The sequence below is a fragment of the Triturus cristatus genome, chromosome 1_2 (assembly GCF_964204655.1).
Source record: "Triturus cristatus chromosome 1_2, aTriCri1.1, whole genome shotgun sequence".
In the NCBI taxonomy this organism is placed as follows: Eukaryota; Metazoa; Chordata; class Amphibia; order Caudata; family Salamandridae; genus Triturus; species Triturus cristatus.
In genome coordinates, this window is record NC_140580.1 from 437,386,070 (window position 1) to 437,405,751 (window position 19,682).

A 19,682-nucleotide genomic window follows, 5' to 3' on the forward strand; every position below is an offset into this window, starting at 1 on the left:
AGTCGATGTAAAGACTTGCGTTGTAATGTCCTGCGTTGTCAATGCACTCACGTTGTAAAACTTTCGTTGTAACAGCATGCGTTGTAACAGCATGCGTTGTAACGTCATACATCCCCGACTCAACTTTGGGTTACCAGTTGCTTTTCTTTATTGGCAGTCATTTACATAGTGCTGTATGCCCCACTGGTGGCTTCTAGTTGTATATATATTTGCTGATGATTTGTTCTGGCCTAATTAAAGTGGTGAGGTGAAGCCGCCTCTCTTTTCTGCAGGCAAGTTATAAATCATGCACATGTATTTTCAGGGACATATTTCTGAGTAGATACTGCGCCACGTTTGAAACTTTTGCGTTTGAAGGTTATTCTGTTTGTTATCACTTCTGTTGCAAACATAAGAAAAAAAGGGTCTTAGAAATGTTAAAATCACTTACATCCAACGTGCTAGTTATTTTTTATCACAGTATAAGTGGTGCATAAAATGTGCCGCATTTTCTTGAGAACACGGCAACACCAAAAGAAATGTACTACTGAGTATGTTTGAATATGACGGCAGTGAACTCTTTATTGGAGTGCCGGTGGAGCAGTACCAGTCGTCCAAAAAGCGCAGGGTGGGTCCCTTTGGTAGGGGCGAACAATTCGATGTTAAAATTGGCGCACTGCATCAGCTTTCGAAGTCGCAAATAGATGGAATCCCAGAGACCTTTCCCCATCGTCCTGCCTCCACACGTGTTTAGTTGGGACTCAATTGCTAAATATTTCCTTATTTTCCCAGAAGTCTAAATGATCACGGTTTCCCGCAAATAACAGAGGTAAAGCAAATCTGTTATTTCTCCTTATCATTGGGTCCAACCAATTTTTGATTAGTTTTCCACAAAATATTATTTTTTATGGGGTATTCTTAAAAGCAAAGTACGATGCACGTGACTGCGACGTTAGGAGTCATCACCGGGGCCTACTCCAGCTATCACCGTGCGGTTTACGGAGTGCTGCAGCATCTTACAAGTCAGTCCTGCTTGCACAAGGTCACACCTGTTACACTCATCAAGGGAAAGACAGCGGAAATCACACAGACAACATGTGTGAATGGAATCCTGCTTTACTTCCCGTTCTAATGTGTGATGCACGAGACGGGCGCTGCACCCACAAGCCGAAATTGCATAAAATGCCAACTTCTGTATTCCCAGCCTTGACAATTGAATGGACAGCAGTGAACGTGCTTTGCACCAAGAGAGGGTGTACAAGATAAGGGATGCGAGCCTTGCCAAGTATCTTCCACGCATATCAAATATCACTCATTAGGTGTGAGCCCCACGCATTGGTTCACGTCTCACTCAGGTATCGGCCTTTGGTAGCCGCTTTCTTTTGAAACATTAACTTTTGGTGAAATATGCCGACATGTGACCACGTTGTACTCCTGCTCTTGAGCCGTCTGTGGATTTTGTGTTTGATGCATGCCAATTATGACTACAATCAAATGAAATAGGTGTGCTGATTAACACACCCTCAGAAGAATTCAACTGCTGGGCACGTGTTTGAGGTTGACTGAACGTTCTAGCTGTATGAGGGTGGGAAAAGGAATACCTGATGGGTTAGGTAATCAAGGTCATCTTGCCATGCGTTCTTTACTGCGACTTTTGCCCTACATTTGTCAAAAAATGAGTAGCCATGAGTTTTACAATACTTACATTCTATCTAGCATGTGTTCTATGTCTCCCGGGACGCCTTCCTTCCAGTCCTGAGCCTTGTAAAACTGAGTGCAACTAATGCCAATGGATACAACTCGACTACAACTCCCAGCATGCATTTGGCTGGGATAGATAGAAGACAGCCCTGATCAAGAATCGGTGGTAAGCTTCGGGTGAGACTGAATGGAATACAGGGCCTGATTCACAAAGAATTTGCAGTGGCACCAACAAACAATATTAATAATAACTTATTTTATGTGCCCTTCATGTTGAGCTCCTGTTCTTTTCAGTGCTCTAAATGGAACCAGAGAAGTGCTGGAACTCACTATTCCAAGCGCCTGTTTCCTCTCAAGAAGTACTGGTACTCTCCTATTAAATGTATTGCAGCAGTGCTGTCCAGTTGTGGAAATGTGGATTTTCCTGATCAGTTATGTCCCCTATCTTGGACCCCAACGGTTCTATATGCATGTTACAAGTACATATATGTTCCCTCCAGTTCCAGTTTCTAAGACGCAAACATATGTGTGTCTACCGTCGACATGTTCTCTGTCAGATCCGCCATCGATGGGCTGGATATTCGATTCCTAAGTATGAAAGGCCACCGACTTTATATGGCTAAATTACTCCATTTTTACAGTTCAGGCAAGTAGGCCCGATTCTGTCCTCAAAGCCTTTCCCTGCTCTCTGTCTTTGACAGCTTCAGCTTGAGCTCGCATCTGTATCCATGAACTTTGTCCTACTCCCTGTGCAGCTAACGGTGCCTGCCTCGGCCAGTTTTCGCCTGCCTGCCAAGAAGCTGTATTTCACCTTCGAATTATCTATTTTGCTCTTCAGCCGATGCATTCCTGTCTAGTGATTTAGGTAAACATTTCCTTTAGCTCACAAGCAAAGGACTCAGCCTTTCCGTCCTCCTGCAAGTGATTCATAGCCCTGTTACCATGGAAAGTTTCTGCCCCTTGCATCTCATATAGACACTTAGACGCTTGTACACGCACACAGTCAGTATAGACTAGATTCTGTCCGAGAGTCCTTCCTTGTGGATAACATAGTTCTCTAAACATAGGATGTTAGATATGATTTGGGATTAGGTTGACTTGACCCCTCAGACTTCTCGTCTCCACATGTAGAGCTAAATGTCAAGTCCCCTTCACCCCCTAGTTGCACGTCAATTACACGTCATGCTGCCGCGCGCGCATCTATGCCAAGTATTATCTTATAGATCCACCTATGTCTGATAATCCTAACCAATCATGTTTCTTTTATTCCTTATTACGCCTAGTTTCGATTACGTACCTATTTTGTCACTCTTCTTATCAAATGTTACGCCTTCTACATTCGTTTCATTGTAATGCACTTATTATAAAAATACATGTCTGTCAATAAAATATTGTACTTCACTTCCTGAACCCTCGTGGTGACGGAACCTGAAGGCCGCGACTCGAGTCGGCCATTTTGAATGGAATAAAGCCCATTTAGAAAACCTCTTATACCACGGATTCTGCCTCTTGTTATTTTGAGCTATTTTACTTTATTTTAAGATTCCGTATGAAATTCAGTCCGGTATTTTATTTACCACATAATGGCGCCCGAATAGGGACACTTTCTCATCTCACGCGCCGGCGGTGCGTTGCAGGCCCGGTCTCCTGCCACAGCTGGACGGACCATAAACGCGTACCAGCAGGATTTCCTGTAAGCTCCCTCCGGTCAAGCGGGGGCGACTGAGGCTGCGATCAAACCCAGACGAGGCGGTGAGAAGTGCGAAGTGTCCCGACCAGAGCCTAGCTGAGAGAGCAAGATCCGAGGTATACAGAGGCCCACCAGGTTTTCCGAAATCCCGATGTCCAGAGGGTCCGCTGTCCGCAGTCATCGAGTCCTGTCCATTCTCTGAGGCCTTTCGTTTCAAGGAGCTACTCGGTGAGTACCATCGCCGGGGAGGCGTGTTGACGCGCACATAGGTTGTGCCGGTCAAGACGGATTTGGGTACACAAATCCGGTCTGCACTGTTTAGCAGTGTATATGTACTGTTTAGCAGTATATCAAGTATTCCGAAGTATTCAGTTATTGTCAAGAATTCAGCGTGGTGATTAGTTAGGCAGACTGTCATCATTGTCGGTCGTTGTTTAAATGTTTAATGTTTAATGTTTAAAGTGTTCAAATATTGTGGTATGAATGATTGTTCATTGTTCACTGTTCATTATTGTGTTTTTCGTATTAAGTGAGTTCAAGAGTAAGTATCAGATCAGTTGTAAATATGCCGCTCTTCTCGAAGTTAAGACAGATTACTACCAGAAAAGGGGTGCTTGAAGAAGCAGTTCCTATTCCTCCTAGGGACACTCCAGGGCATTTTATGTACCATAAACATGGCTTAGATGCCATATTGTTTCTTGATCTATGGGTAGATTATACCAAGGGATTGCCAGAAAGTCAAAAGTGGCCCGTAGCGGGAACCTGGGATGCAGAATGCATCATGAAAGTGGAGGAAGAGTTATGGAAAAGAAAGGTCAGACAGTCACAGAAAGACGCTGTTGAGTTATGGCGTAAAGAATCTCATAGACGAACAGAAAAAGCACGTAGACAAGAAGAGAGGAGTAAAGAAAGTTCAAATAAAGTTCAAGAAAATCTATTAATTGAGGAAGGTATCCGAGTGAAATCAGAACAAGTAAATAGACAAAGAAATGCTCTTATGAATGGTATGTATCCCCTTCTAGCCGAAGGACTACCTAAAGCTGTTACAGAAATACCAAAAGACTTGCCACCCCCACTATTTCCAATTAAGGTACATCCAAAAGGGCATCCCAGAACCGCAGAAGATGTTTTTCTTTCCTCATATCTAGACGACGCAGCTCCCGAGTATGCTAACGCCGCACCACATAGACCGTCTGGCGGAGGGGTTCAACGTCAGGATCAGGTATCTGTCCCCGTGCAACAGCAAGTCCCGACACAAGCTTCGGCAAGCACATCTGTTTCCGCATCTGTCTCCGCAGTCGATCCTACAGGGATATCGACACCCATAGTTGCTGTGTCACGTTCAACGAATCCATTCACACCCGACGCCCCAGATGGGGCCACGGGAGGTGCTAGCAGTACCTTTACACCACCCAGAATAAATAAACTTGTTTTTCAAGAGTCAGCGCATTCACGTACACCTAAATTCGTAAGTGAACGTACGCTTAAGGAACTCCTTGTAAATTGTAGATATGACCCAGTGGTTGGTAAAGAGGACGAAATGGTCCTGGCATCATTACGTATCAGGCGAGCCGCAGAGTATTTAGCGAGGTTACCAGGGATGACTACGCATCTAGATAACATATATCATTTTGTTCAAACAGGACGAGATCCAGGATGTATTAACAGAGCTATGGAATTCCAGAAAGTAGAGATACAGGGGGAACTGTTACGTTTCCTCATAAACTGTGTGATCAGAAATCAAGATCGTCCGGGGGTAGACCCGAATGCAATGCTTATTCTTACAAAATGGAGTCAGAATATATCAGAAGGGAGGCACGATAAACAAAATTGTATAATAGCCATGTGCCGAAAAATCCGTAAAGAAATAGAGCGTATTCATGAAGAAAGATTGGGAACAGACGAGTTTGAGCAAAATGAAGTGTCCGAATCAGGGAATTCCGCAAGACAGTCAGAGACCATAGCCTATGTAGGCAGAGGAAGATCCTGTGATAATGCTAGACGTTTTCCTGATCCAATACATTCTGTATGCCCAAATAATAGCAGAACGTATCCGACGCCTGTAATAAATCTGAAATCTCCTGAACATTTGTTTCACGCCGCAGATAAAATACTACGAGAACGAAGGGGTTACCACCTCCTCGATTCCATGGATGAGCAAGAATTAGCCAGATCAGCCGTTCACTGGATTGACAGTCCTGAAAAATACGGTGATGAGACCGTAGCACACACGTTTTTTAATCTCAGTACAGATGAACAACGCTTGGCTGGAATCTATATGATTCAGCAACTCCTCATATTATATAAGAGCCAACATGCTGACCCTGGTCCTTTACCTGATATATTAACGGAACTACTCACAAACAGATGGAGAGGTTCTAGTAACAAGCTAATTAAAGAAATATTAGTGTCACGTAAACAATATGTCCTTTTTGTAAATCCAGATTCTCTCTCCCTGCCCCGCAGAGAAAGAGCACCGTACTATATGGATAGACAAAATCCTTTACGAGAAGTGCACCCAATAAAAGGCGAAGACAATGAGTTTCACCGTGTATTTGTTTACACACCCATATCAAAAATGGAATTATTAGAAATGAAGAAAGTAGTACCTAGTCACGACAAGGACCCAGCGGGTTTCCACCGAGAAATTAAAGACATGTTACTGATGGGAGAGTACACCTTTCCTGATATTATGACGATATTAAAGGTGCTTTTGCCTGCTGGCATTTATGAAAAACTGAAAGAAAAAGAGTGGGAAGTAGGAGACCAAAAGATAGACTGGACAGCATTAGCAGAGGAAGAAAGGGGCCGAACTGCAGGTTCAGGGCTCGGGGATAAAGTTAAACTGTTACCAGGTTTACTAGTACAGGTACTGCCACGTTTATTAACTACAAAAAAGGAAGATTGGGGTGCAATCACAGCCTGCAAACAAAAGCAAGATGAAGACACAAGCGATTATTATGCTCGATTTGAAAAATGTTTTGGTATAAATAGTGGTATAAAAGCAAGTAGTGACTCATATCCACATTTATTTGTGACAAAATTAGTGGAAAATGCATTACCTCCAGTAAAGAATAGAATATTGAAATTCGAGAGTACCTGGCAAAGTAACACTCCGTCGCAAATGCTACAAATGTTACAGTATCATCACAATAGAATTAGGGATGAACAAGAACACGAGCATAGACGCATGAAGGATACAAAAATGAAAATGCTAGTTTCTCAGACAGTACCAGCAGATGGTCACAAAAAGGGTGTGACACATTCTGGTGATTCTGCCGTTCCTGTAAAAGGAACCTGCAATTACTGTAAACAACTAGGCCATTATGTACACGATTGTCCAGTCCTGAAACGTAATATAGCTACAGGTATTACAAAAGAGAGACCACGATTAATTAGACAAGATCAGAATGAACAAGGAACTATGCAGCATGGACAGTCCATGCCAGTTCAGCAACAGTCCATGCCAGTCTCACAGCAACCCATACAGTTTGTGCCAGCTGCACCACCGTTGCCTGCTACTGCCACACAAACCACAACACGACAAATGTATCAGACTGCACAGTATGAATACCCTGAGTATCAGCGTTATGCATGAACCAGCCTAGAGAGGGAAGTTGACTTACCGCTTATCGAGATTCCTGTAGATCAAGAAGGACCTTATGTACATAGTGAATTATTAGGTCAAGATAGAAAATTCTTACTCGATACAGGGGCAAGTCGAACAACCATAAAACGTAGTGAAGTTCCAGGGGCACCCCTCTCAGGCTCTCAAAATGTTTCCCTTGGTTTTTCAGGAAAACCTATTGTTAATGAAGTATCACAGCCTCTACCACTTACGATAGGACCTTTGACACGAACTACAGATTTATTGCTTACTAAATCATGCCCAGAAAATCTGTTAGGAATTAAAACTCTGAAAGCACTAGGAGCCATAATATGTTGTTCTCCGGAAGGAGTAAGGTTGTTTTTGCGTGATTTTAAAGGTCACTATGTGTCTAGAGACATGGATCCCCGACTACAGACTTTACCAGTACATCTATGGGCACAAGGCCCTACGGATGTTGGCTGCATGAACATTACACCCTATCGAGTCACATTGAAAGCAGGAGTGGTACTACCACGAATGCGACAATACAAGTTACCGCATGATGCTGTAGTGGCTTTGTTGAAAATCATTGATGAGCTAATTGCCCAGGGAGTAGTTGTAGAAACAGACTCCAATATATGTAATTCACCGATAATTCCGATTCTTAAACGAACTGATCCTACTGCCCCACCAGTATACCGACTGGTTATTGATTTGCGTGAACTAAACAAGTGTATTGTACCACAATTTCCTGTGGTCCCTGATATATCATCATTGTTAACAGCAATTGATTCCGAAGCAACATTCTTTACTGTAATCGATCTCAAGAATGCCTTTTTCAGCGTCCCAATAGATCCGGAAAGCCAATACTTGTTCGGATTCAGTTTAAATGGGCGCAGCTTTAAATTCTCACGCGCTCCCCAAGGATTCACAGAAAGCCCCAGCATCTACAGCCAAGCACTGAAACGAGAACTTGACAGTATCCACATGCCAGTCAATACTGCACTGCTTCAATATGTCGATGATCTGCTGATCACCGCGAGAAGCGAGCCAGAATGTGAGAAAGCTTCTCTGACAGTTTTACATTTCCTAGCCGACAAGGGGCACAAAGTGTCCCCTTCTAAGCTGCAATTCTGTGTCCAGCGAGTTATTTATCTTGGTCACTCGCTGTCCAAGGAGGGAAGGCAGCTTACACCAGATCGCATCCAGTTAATTGCTAACATGTCAATACCCCAGACACAAAAGGAGGTGCGAGCTTTCATAGGCCTCACTTCATATTGTAGGCAGTGGATCCCTCAGTACGCATTTCTAGCAAAACCACTCATTCAGTTAACCACACAGGAGGCAGCCACATCGACTGTTCTCCCTTGGACTCAGGAACATACACAAGCTTTTGAAAGCCTAAAGGAAGCTTTATGTCAAGCACCTGTTTTAGCAACACCATGTTATAGCAAACATTTTACACTCTTTGTTACAGAACGCGAAGGTACTGCCTTGTCAGTACTCACTCAGGATCAAGCAGGATCACGCAAGCCATGTGCTTATTTTTCCAGTACATTAGATCCCGTAGCTCAGGCTTTGCCTGCATGCCTGAAATCAGTGGCAGCGACAGCTTTAGCAATCAGACAAAGCGATGCCATAGTATTAGGACACCCATTGACAGTACAAGTACCACATGCAGTAGAGGTTCTTGTGAACCGAACACAAACACAACACTTGACCATAGCAAGACTTACCGGTTATGAACTGACATTGTTTCAACCACACATAGAGATCCGACGGTGTAATACATTGAATCCTGCTACACTATTACCTGTAATTGGAACAGACCCACTAGCTCATGATTGTGTTGAAATCATTGAAATAAAGACGAAACCTAGACAAGACTTGACAGACGTTCCGTTGTTAGATCCAGACCTGACGTTGTATGTAGACGGATCGTGCATGAGAGCAAGTACAGGAGACTTAGTGGCCGCGTATGCAGTCACAACAGACACTGAAGTTATTGAGACAAGTTGTATAGATACTTTGTCAGCCCAAGCAGCAGAACTTATTGCTCTAACACAAGCCTGTATTCAAGCCACAAATAAGAAAGTTAATGTATACACTGACTCACGTTATGCATTCGGAGTTGTACACGACTTCGGCGTGCTGTGGCGAGAGAGAGGTTATTTAACCTCCCATGGTGCCCACATTCAGCACGGACCCCTCATTCATGCTTTGTTAGATGCAATACATCTACCCACTGCTATATCGATTATGAAATGTAAAGCACACACGAAGGTTACTGATACCATTTCTCAAGGCAATGATTTAGCTGACAGAACAGCTAAACAGACTGCTCAGAATCGCACCTTAGACATGACAAAGCCAATAGTTCAGACACCAACACAGTGTATGACAATTAAGGATCCCGCACTTGACGTAATTAACATACAGACACATGCCACAGCAGAAGAAATAAAGAAGTGGACTGAACTAGGAGGGATCCAGACAGATCAAGGATGGATGACGAAGGAGAAATCTGTATGGTTTCTCCCTGATTCCATGGTTCAAGCCATTATAGCTACAGTTCACAGTCCAGCACATTTAGGAGAGAAGGCTATGCTAGACAGCATTCAGCACATTTGGTTCAACAAACATTTACGAGCAGCAGCTAAACAAAAAGTTCGTACCTGTATGATATGTTGTCAGTTTAATCCAGGAAAGAGTGTTCCCGTAGAGCAGGGTGGATTTCAGCCTCCTGACCATCCTTTTGAAGTCCTCCAGATGGATTATATTCAGATGGAACGTTGTCGAGGATTCAAATATGTTCTCGTAGTTGTCTGCGCTCTCTCCCGTTGGACAGAGGCGTATCCCGTATCAGATTACACTGCCCCGACTACTGCCAAGCAGCTAGTTCGAGAATTCTTCCCACGGTACGGTTTACCACGTGTTGTATATTCAGATAACGGCCAGCCTTTCTCATCCGAATTAATGAAACATGTCTCACTTTTGTTGGGATATCAGTGGAAATTCCACTGTGTCCGACACCCCGAGGCAGCAGGTCTCGTGGAACGACATAATCAACTTTTAAAAATCAGATTGTCTAAAATATGTCAGGAAAAAGGTGTGGACTGGATAGTAGCCTTACCAGTTGCGCTATTCTACATGAGAATGGTAGCACACTCTCGAACAGGGCTATCCCCTTATGAAGTGATCTTTGGTAGACCACCGAATATGTGGGGGACGCCTATACCCCGTAAAATAACTGATGTTGACTGTAATATGCTGACAGATTACCTGGCTTCCTTGATGTCTGCACTACAATCTTGTCGTTCACAGGTAGTCGCAGCTTTTCCCGACAACACCGAGGTGAAACCTCATGATGTAATTCCCGGTGATTATGTTCTCATCAGAAATTTTGATCGGAAAACCCAACTGGAGCCAAGGTGGAGGCTTCCTAAGTTGGTCCTGCTGACGACCAGAACAGCTGTAAAGATCGAAGGAAGAAAAGGATGGGTGCATTCCAGCCATATAAAGAAATTTCATGGACTTCCTCCTGACACAAACAGTACTTCCCGTGTGTCTTCCCCCATTGACTCAAAGCTACCCTTGGCTGAGGCCAGTAGCACCGAACTCTATAAGCAGAAACTCAGGTCCAGATCCAAGCTGTCGGACGATTTGATTGTTTAAGTCCTCTCCAAGGTGAAGCGGTTGAATCTGTCCCGACATGTATCCCTTAGATCTGAATCACGTAGAGTCCAGAATCATAATGAAACGACATGCTTATTGTAAATTACTGCGTAGCCACTGTATTGTGACTTTATTAATTTTGTTTTCCTTGAGTTTTTTAATAGTTACTGCAAGTATATTGTTGCATATGTATTATCCTGTTTCTAAACGTGCTTTCAATATAACTGATGAACATTCTTTTAGTGACCTACCCCCACATGAGTTGTCCTATAGACTTGCGCTGCGCAATAACACATTCATTAGTATGTTACATCATTCCCATCAGACTAGTAAAGCCACCAATTGTTGGGTGTGTGGCCGACTCCCTCCTTATCAGAATAACAAAGGAGTTCTGCCTTTCTTTCCACATCCGTTCACACACAATGGCTCCTGTGGAGCATGGTTTAGTTTATTAAATTCCATAGACCCAGACACAGCAGTTTATCAACAACATTGGATATGGGGAAATCTGAATCTAGTTTTATTCAAAGTCTGTCACCCTAATAAGGAGGGTCACCCCAGTAGAACAGGAACTGATTTAGAAAATGAAGTGTATAAATTAGGTAATTTTACGCCTAATCTTATGATTTTAAAAGTCAAATCCGAAGTTGAACTAATTCTGCCCACTATGTCAGTATTTCCAGTTAAGGGTGAATTATGTGTAAGAAAAGTTGGTTCCATACATATGGGCCATAGCCAATGCGTTACTACCGTAGAATATAGTGATCAAGGTAAATCGTCATTTAGAGCTTCTCGCCATTCTTACTTTATATGTGGTCAGACGGCATATATGCGTCTGCCTCTAGATTGGGATGGTACCTGTTACATAGCATTCCTTTTGCCACCTGTTTTCCTAGCTCCTCCTGATTATTATCGAAATGTTCATTTAGTACACAATAGAAAACGTAGAGATCTCCCAGTTGTCGATTATACTGAGACGGCATGGGACAAGTATGTAGATTTCAATAAAGGCATCTTTCCCTATATAGGTACAATATCAAATAGTAAGCTGATACGTAGACTCGCCAAGACTCTTGAAGCTGTAGTAAACGAGACTATAGCCGCCCTAGGCAATCTGACAGAGGAACAATCAGCGATGAGAATTGTTGTTCTCCAGAATCGTCTTGTCCTTGATGTCATCCTGGCCGATAGGGGCGGAGCTTGCAGGGTCATCGGATCCAGCTGCTGCATATTCATACCAGAAAATTCGCCATCTGTATATAAAGCTATAACACGCCTTCATAAGATTGTAAGCCAGATACACGAGAATCCAGGCACTTGGACGTGGTCCGGGTGGTTTTGGAGTATGATATCAGCCTGGGGATGGAGAGTTTTATCCTTCCTAGGTATTGGCCTTCTTATGCTTTTCAGTTGTTGTTTATGCCTGCAATGTGGACCAGCGATTTGTGGTCTGTGTGCCACATCATGCATTCCATATCACAGTTCTCGTTCAGAATGCCGGAAGAAGAAGGAAGAAGAAATGATGCTCCATGAGCAAATCGATGGAATAATGAAGATTGATGTCTCTTGAAGGGCAAGAAGGGGACAAGGAGGGAATGTGGAAATGTGGATTTTCCTGATCAGTTATGTCCCCTATCTTGGACCCCAACGGTTCTATATGCATGTTACAAGTACATATATGTTCCCTCCAGTTCCAGTTTCTAAGACGCAAACATATGTGTGTCTACCGTCGACATGTTCTCTGTCAGATCCGCCATCGATGGGCTGGATATTCGATTCCTAAGTATGAAAGGCCACCGACTTTATATGGCTAAATTACTCCATTTTTACAGTTCAGGCAAGTAGGCCCGATTCTGTCCTCAAAGCCTTTCCCTGCTCTCTGTCTTTGACAGCTTCAGCTTGAGCTCGCATCTGTATCCATGAACTTTGTCCTACTCCCTGTGCAGCTAACGGTGCCTGCCTCGGCCAGTTTTCGCCTGCCTGCCAAGAAGCTGTATTTCACCTTCGAATTATCTATTTTGCTCTTCAGCCGATGCATTCCTGTCTAGTGATTTAGGTAAACATTTCCTTTAGCTCACAAGCAAAGGACTCAGCCTTTCCGTCCTCCTGCAAGTGATTCATAGCCCTGTTACCATGGAAAGTTTCTGCCCCTTGCATCTCATATAGACACTTAGACGCTTGTACACGCACACAGTCAGTATAGACTAGATTCTGTCCGAGAGTCCTTCCTTGTGGATAACATAGTTCTCTAAACATAGGATGTTAGATATGATTTGGGATTAGGTTGACTTGACCCCTCAGACTTCTCGTCTCCACATGTAGAGCTAAATGTCAAGTCCCCTTCACCCCCTAGTTGCACGTCAATTACACGTCATGCTGCCGCGCGCGCATCTATGCCAAGTATTATCTTATAGATCCACCTATGTCTGATAATCCTAACCAATCATGTTTCTTTTATTCCTTATTACGCCTAGTTTCGATTACGTACCTATTTTGTCACTCTTCTTATCAAATGTTACGCCTTCTACATTCGTTTCATTGTAATGCACTTATTATAAAAATACATGTCTGTCAATAAAATATTGTACTTCACTTCCTGAACCCTCGTGGTGACGGAACCTGAAGGCCGCGACTCGAGTCGGCCATTTTGAATGGAATAAAGCCCATTTAGAAAACCTCTTATACCACGGATTCTGCCTCTTGTTATTTTGAGCTATTTTACTTTATTTTAAGATTCCGTATGAAATTCAGTCCGGTATTTTATTTACCACACAGTGTAGGTACTTCCCCTTTTACATTAAAGAAGTGTGGGCACTCAGCACGTGACTGTAGCTGCCCATTAGAAGCACTGGCCTCTTTCGAAGTTTTGTACATATCTGGTGTTGCCCTTACCCAGTTTAATCATACTCAATTGAAAGGCTAAGGCCGCTTTGCTGGAATCCACCTTAGCATTGCAGCAGATGCCAGCAGTGAGCCTCCTTTCCAGTTTTTGGCATTCTATATGAATCGTACTCTTAGTGCCCCTCCAGTTATCTTTAGTTTGTTCCACAGTTAACCTCTACAAGGCAATGCTTTATTTGTAAAAAAAAAAAAAACTTATTGCCCCTGCCAGTGCTGCCAATGACAGAACCAACACAAGTACTAACCATCACACCTCCACAAGTGTGACAGTTTAAACTATCCCTGGCCACCCAAAGCTATAATAATTGATTGAGCCACGCATGTTATTCATTTTTAATGTATATTGACTTATGAAACACTGTTGTGCTGATATCAAAATTTGACTAACGACGCCACCACATGGTGGACTGTCACTAGTGCCAATGCTGACAATTTAGTGGCAGTGCCGAGCACCGGAAACCACCAGCTCAAATTAAGCACTAGTATAAGGCAGCTCTTAAAAACGGCTAGTGATATCCGAAGATTGGGTGAATGGTCTAAAGTATCTGCTCTCTGACATTGTTATACCGAGTCCAGTGAGGAGTAGCAGAATCTATATCTTCAGAAAACAGTATTGTCACAGCACAGCTCACCTTGAAGGTGTATTTTTTTATAAAAATCCGGACAATGCATGAGACACAGTCCCACACCTTCCTTGGTCCCAAAGGTGAACAGAGAGATGGAAAACGTGTACAATGCCTCCAGTACAGTGCTTAATTTGTGCTGGTGCTTTCCGGTGCTCAGCACCGGCACTTAATTGCCAGCACCGGGGCTTATGACTGTCTGAGGACACTGTTCCGGGGTGGATATGGTCAACAGACGACCAATGTCCAGCCCAATGTTAAAGGATAGAAGAGAAATGAGGTCTAGGGGAAGGTACTAAGGACGGGGGGAGACAACAAAGTGTCTCTTGTTGCCCTCACACACCCCGAGAGATGTCATGCTTCATCATCGGGCGTGTGCTCCTCGTCGGGCCGGCGGTGCAATGCCCTACGGGTCCCCCGAAGGGTCTCTTTGGCGGAGATCTTTTAGAGAGCTTACGATGGGTGCATGCGGGTATGTGGAGGGAAAGTACCGGGATAAGTGGTGGAAGTAGTGTGTGCAAAGTAAATTAAAAGTACCTAAGGGTTACCTAAGACTAGGGAGTGTTTTAATAAAGAGGTACCCTTGGTACAGTAAAAAACCCATAGGTTAATCGTTACCTATCAAGACGTAATGTGTCTAAGGTAGCTTAAAAAAGTGGTCGACATGTTTCGCGCCTCCGAGCTGGTGTCTGGACCGGGCAGGTTTCCAGTGCCGTCACCTGAGCAACCCCCTAGATGGTGTGTGCATCCTACGCCGCTTAGCTCAAGGAGTAATACCAATTCCTTTTTAGGTCTCTTGCAAAGGGGGCATAACAGACTCCTTAACCACACACAACTTGTATAGGAGACACTACCCCCTCCTTTGCCCAGTAAGAGGGTGATTTATACCCCTCTCACTACACTTAGTCTGTGCACCTTCTTCACATCACTCACCTCTACTGGTCCTAATGAAACGCCAGGGATCGCTTTGACCACTTAAGGCGCGAAACATGTCGACCACTTTTTTAAGCTACCTTAGACACATTAAGTCTTGATAGGTAACGATTAACCTACGGGTTTTTTACTGTACCAAGGGTACCTCTTTATTAAAACACTCCCTAGTCTTAGGTAACCCTTAGGTACTTTTAATTTACTTTGCACACACTACTTCCACCACTTATCCCAGTACTTTCCCTCCACATACCCGCATGCACCCATCGGCAGCTCTCTAAAAGATCTCCGCCAAAGAGACCCTTCGGGGGACCCGTAGGGCATTGCACCGCCGGCCCGACGAGGAGCACACGCCCGATGATGAAGCATGACATCCCTCGGGGTGTGTGAGGGCAACAAGAGACACTTTGTTGTCTCCCCCCGTCCTTAGTACATTACCCTAGACCTCATTTCTCTTCTATCCTTTAACATTGGGCTGGACATTGGTCATCTGTTGACCATATCCACCCCGGAACAGTGTCCTCATAGTGATTACCTCATTGACGTTTCGGAGCATAGGCACTGGACCATTAATTAGCTCCTGGCCCCCCCCCCCCTTTTCTTTACGCAGCTTATGACTGTCTGCCACATGGTAGTGGTGTCTTCCCATTTAGGTACGAGCACATCAACTTCTGTGTATTATTTCAATTTACATTCCCAATTATTAGTATTAGCATCTAAAGCTATTCTTATAGCTTTGGAGGCCTGTAATAGTATGAATTGTCACACTTTTAAGAGTGTGATGATTAGTAGTGTGTTGGTGCTGTCATTGGCAGTGCTGCCAGGGGCAATGGATGGTGCAAGCTCTAATGTCCTCCTGTCAAGGGCCCCGACAACTAAGCTTTTTACAAATTAAGCGTGTCTGGGGAGAAGAGCAACTAGAGAAATACCACTTTTTCCCCCACGGAGTCATGCAACTAACTTGCACCAGTAACACATTGAAACCTTTACCACATCCGTCTGTTGGACAACGTTACAATTGAAGTAAGAAACACACATTAGAAGTACTCCCTTCATTCTATGTGTCCTCACCTCCCAGTTGCACTGGTACACTTTATTTCAAGCTTGGTGTTGTCCAGGACTGTTTAAATGTAACTCGGGCCTGAACTAGGTACATTTTGTGAGCCCCCTTTCCATTTTAGGTCTGGCCTTTGAGGCAGCACTAGCTGTTTTGCCAGACAACTGTTTTTCTTTCTTTATTTTTAAATCAAACATAATGCACGTACATAGAGGGGCTCTTGGTCAGTAGACTGCATCCATTGGCCTGTTAAGCTGACATTGACATTCAGCCTCCACCCATCAGAGCACACAGCATGGGACAATGCATCAGCTCACTTTTACCATTGGCTCCCTCCACTTTGAGTGATTGCACAAAGACTGTGTACATCGTTCACATCCGCCTAAAAATAGTTACTTTATCTTTGGTAATGTATCTTCTGTTTCCTTTTTGAAGACATTGTTATAACGTTTTTAAGTGATATTGTAATGTAGAAGCTGCATGTAATTTGAGTCTTTGGTTGGGTGGTGATTCACTGTTGCCTAGTTCACAAATAATAATAACAAAGTACAATCAAAATGTTATTTAAAAAGGCCACTGGTAAACAGCCACATCAGTAAATTGTATTTCAGTCTAAAATTTTTATTGCAAGCATGCACAACCACACTTAGGTGGCGTCATGGTTTATTTTTTTAAGTCGAGCCTGGGCAGCGCATTCACTGCTCTGTGAGGCATGCTGTATTCAGGTAGGGACTTCAAGTTCCCCCACTCTCCGCCCATATTTTTCATTGTCTATAATAACACACCATCTCGGGGGAGTTGAACATTTCTATAATTACACAATCTCTGTTTGGACTTCCACACCATGATCTTCATGCTCTCAGAGTTGGGTCTCAAGCATTGTCTTTACACATCATTTCAGTGGAGACTCGAACACAAACATCTTCACACACAGTCTCTGTGGGCCCTTGAACATTCCAATAATCATATACTATCTTTGTGGTGACTTGTGCTACTTGATCACATACCATCTCTGTGAGCATTATCACACACCATCTAAATGCAGTGATCACATTCCACCTATGTGGGCATTTTCACACACAATTCCAATGCCGATATTAACATTACATGCATTCCTAGGGAGATGTGGTCTAATAGCTACTTTGACACCAATGAGAGCAAATATTCAAACCACTTGACCATATCGCTTCAATCCCCCTGTAAATTTCTTCATGCCTTGGTTCCCTTATCACCTGCGATTTTGAGCACTAAGCAAATGGTTAAATACAGTTTTGTGTGCTGTTCTGTAATCATTATATATCATGTTTTCTGACACATTATTAGCATAATCCATATTTTGTATACCCCTGGGATATGTGCAGCAGTTAAGATATGAATAGAGTGTGATGTTATTTACGTATATTGTTAATAAAATTAATATTTAGCCATGTGGCTGTTTTCGATCATGGATGGTAATTATGATTAGGTCCTCACAAGGATGGAAGCACGTGTTGAAGTCCCCACAAGGATGGTACAGAGCGCGTGATTCAATAATATATTTGCAAATTTGAAGCAGGATCCTGTATCATGAATTTTTTCTTAACATTTTTCTGTTATTAGTGTACTTTAAAAACATTGGGAATGGTTGGTCTCCAGAAAGCAAGTATTCACACATACACACACACGTTACCATCCTTGTGGGGACTGTGTGTGTGTGTGTTGCAGATCCCAGGAGGAGTTAGGAGGATGCAGCAGGTACAACGTACGGCAGCGGTGAGGTAACCTGGGTGGGACGGGAGTCGCCTATATATAGCCTCAAACATGTCTGCAGCACTGGATAATTTTGAAAGGCTTGCCTGGTGAAGAGGCGAAAAAGAAAAAAGGGGTGATTCTTTCTGCCGGATACTTTCTGCCTGATCATCTTAGGTAGATGGCGTTGTCTCCTCTCTATAGAGCCCTAGAGGCTCAGCGGACAAGGTGTGTAATGGTGTGTGTAAGGAGCGGCAGATTGATGTAAGCGGTCTCTGACCAAATTAAGCACTCTATAGCCCTCTAGTGGAGCGGACAGCTATTCAGAGTTTGGAACACAAAGTATGCACCACATGGTTCTGAGAGCACTAGGAGCAAGAGCTGCAGCCGAGGCCCCTACCCCGCCAGCACTGACTCAAAAAACAAGGAAAAAAGCAGCGCAAGCGCATCTATTGGCGGCTAAGAGAGGGAGAGCCATACAAAAAAAGAGTGAAGCAATGAACACTAAAAGTGATTTCGCACATTTAGGCGTTTCCCCTCTGGAGCATACTCTCTCAGGGAGGTCTCCAGACACCTCAGGGTCCTCACCAGAAATTGTCACCAGCTCCATCAATGGTAGGACCACTGTTGGAGGAGAAGCCTCGGTCCCAGGCAGGATATTGGGGATGGAAACTCCACGACTCAATAATATACACCACAAGATTAATGGAGAGGGGAGCGAGGCCCCGGACCGGCAAAGTATCATGGGGGCAGCACTGAGTTGAAGATTTTGCTAACCCTCTGAAAGACTACAATTTGTTTTTAAATAAATCGTAAGGTAACTCAGGTGGTCACTAAACTGCCCTCAGTGGATCAGGTATCTCCTGGCGGGTCAGCACAAAATACCCTGGATATTTTGTTTGCCAGTACTACGAGTCAGGGCGGCCAGGCTCCACAACAGAATAACCCTGAGGGGTCTATACAGACTGCTTTGGGGGAAGGCGGTAATAAACCTACTCTGGAGCTAGCAACACCAGGTGACCTTGGGCTTCTCTCTCCCTCAATATCCAGTGGATGCCAGTTAAAATCCTGGGCTAAAGAGCGTGATCCATCTATTCAGCAAAGGGATACAAGCGCAAGCATAACTATAGCTGCTGGAGGAAGTGGTATCGTGCCCCAATCGTTGATGGTCTCGACGGATCAAATGCATAAGCTGTTTGAAACTATCCTGGGAGAAATACATGATTGCAAATGTCACAGGCCCAAGAACTATCTCTATTTCATCTGAGATTGGATAAAATTGAGTGTTTGTTACAGCAAATACCAGAGTGCTTTAAAGAGCTGGAGCAACGAGTAACAGATATCGAGGACCATGCCCTGGTATCTGATTTGGATATTGCCTCTCTCCAGAAAATGCTACAGGCCTCACAGTTAAAGTTGGAAGAATGGAAAATTATGCAAGACGATCAAATCTCAGTTTCACAGGGATAACGGAGGATAGTAAACGCCTAAATGGTCAGCCCAATTCTCTAGTCTATGTAGAGTCATTGATCAGAGACCACATACTGGATAAAGCGCCGGAGGACCTCACTATAATGAGGGCCCACAGAGTCCCCTTCCAGAGACCTCAGAGGGCCAAATTTTCCAGGACAATGATTGTTATTTTTCAGATTATCGGATTAGCGAGGCTAACCTAAGCAAAGAGATCCAAAAAAGGGACATTGTTCTACCAGAAGGAGCCAAAGTGAGAGTGTTCTCCAATATGTCGGCATCTGCAGCACTCAGACAAAGGGACTTTGTGGGTATGATGGGACAGCTTAAGAGTGCAGG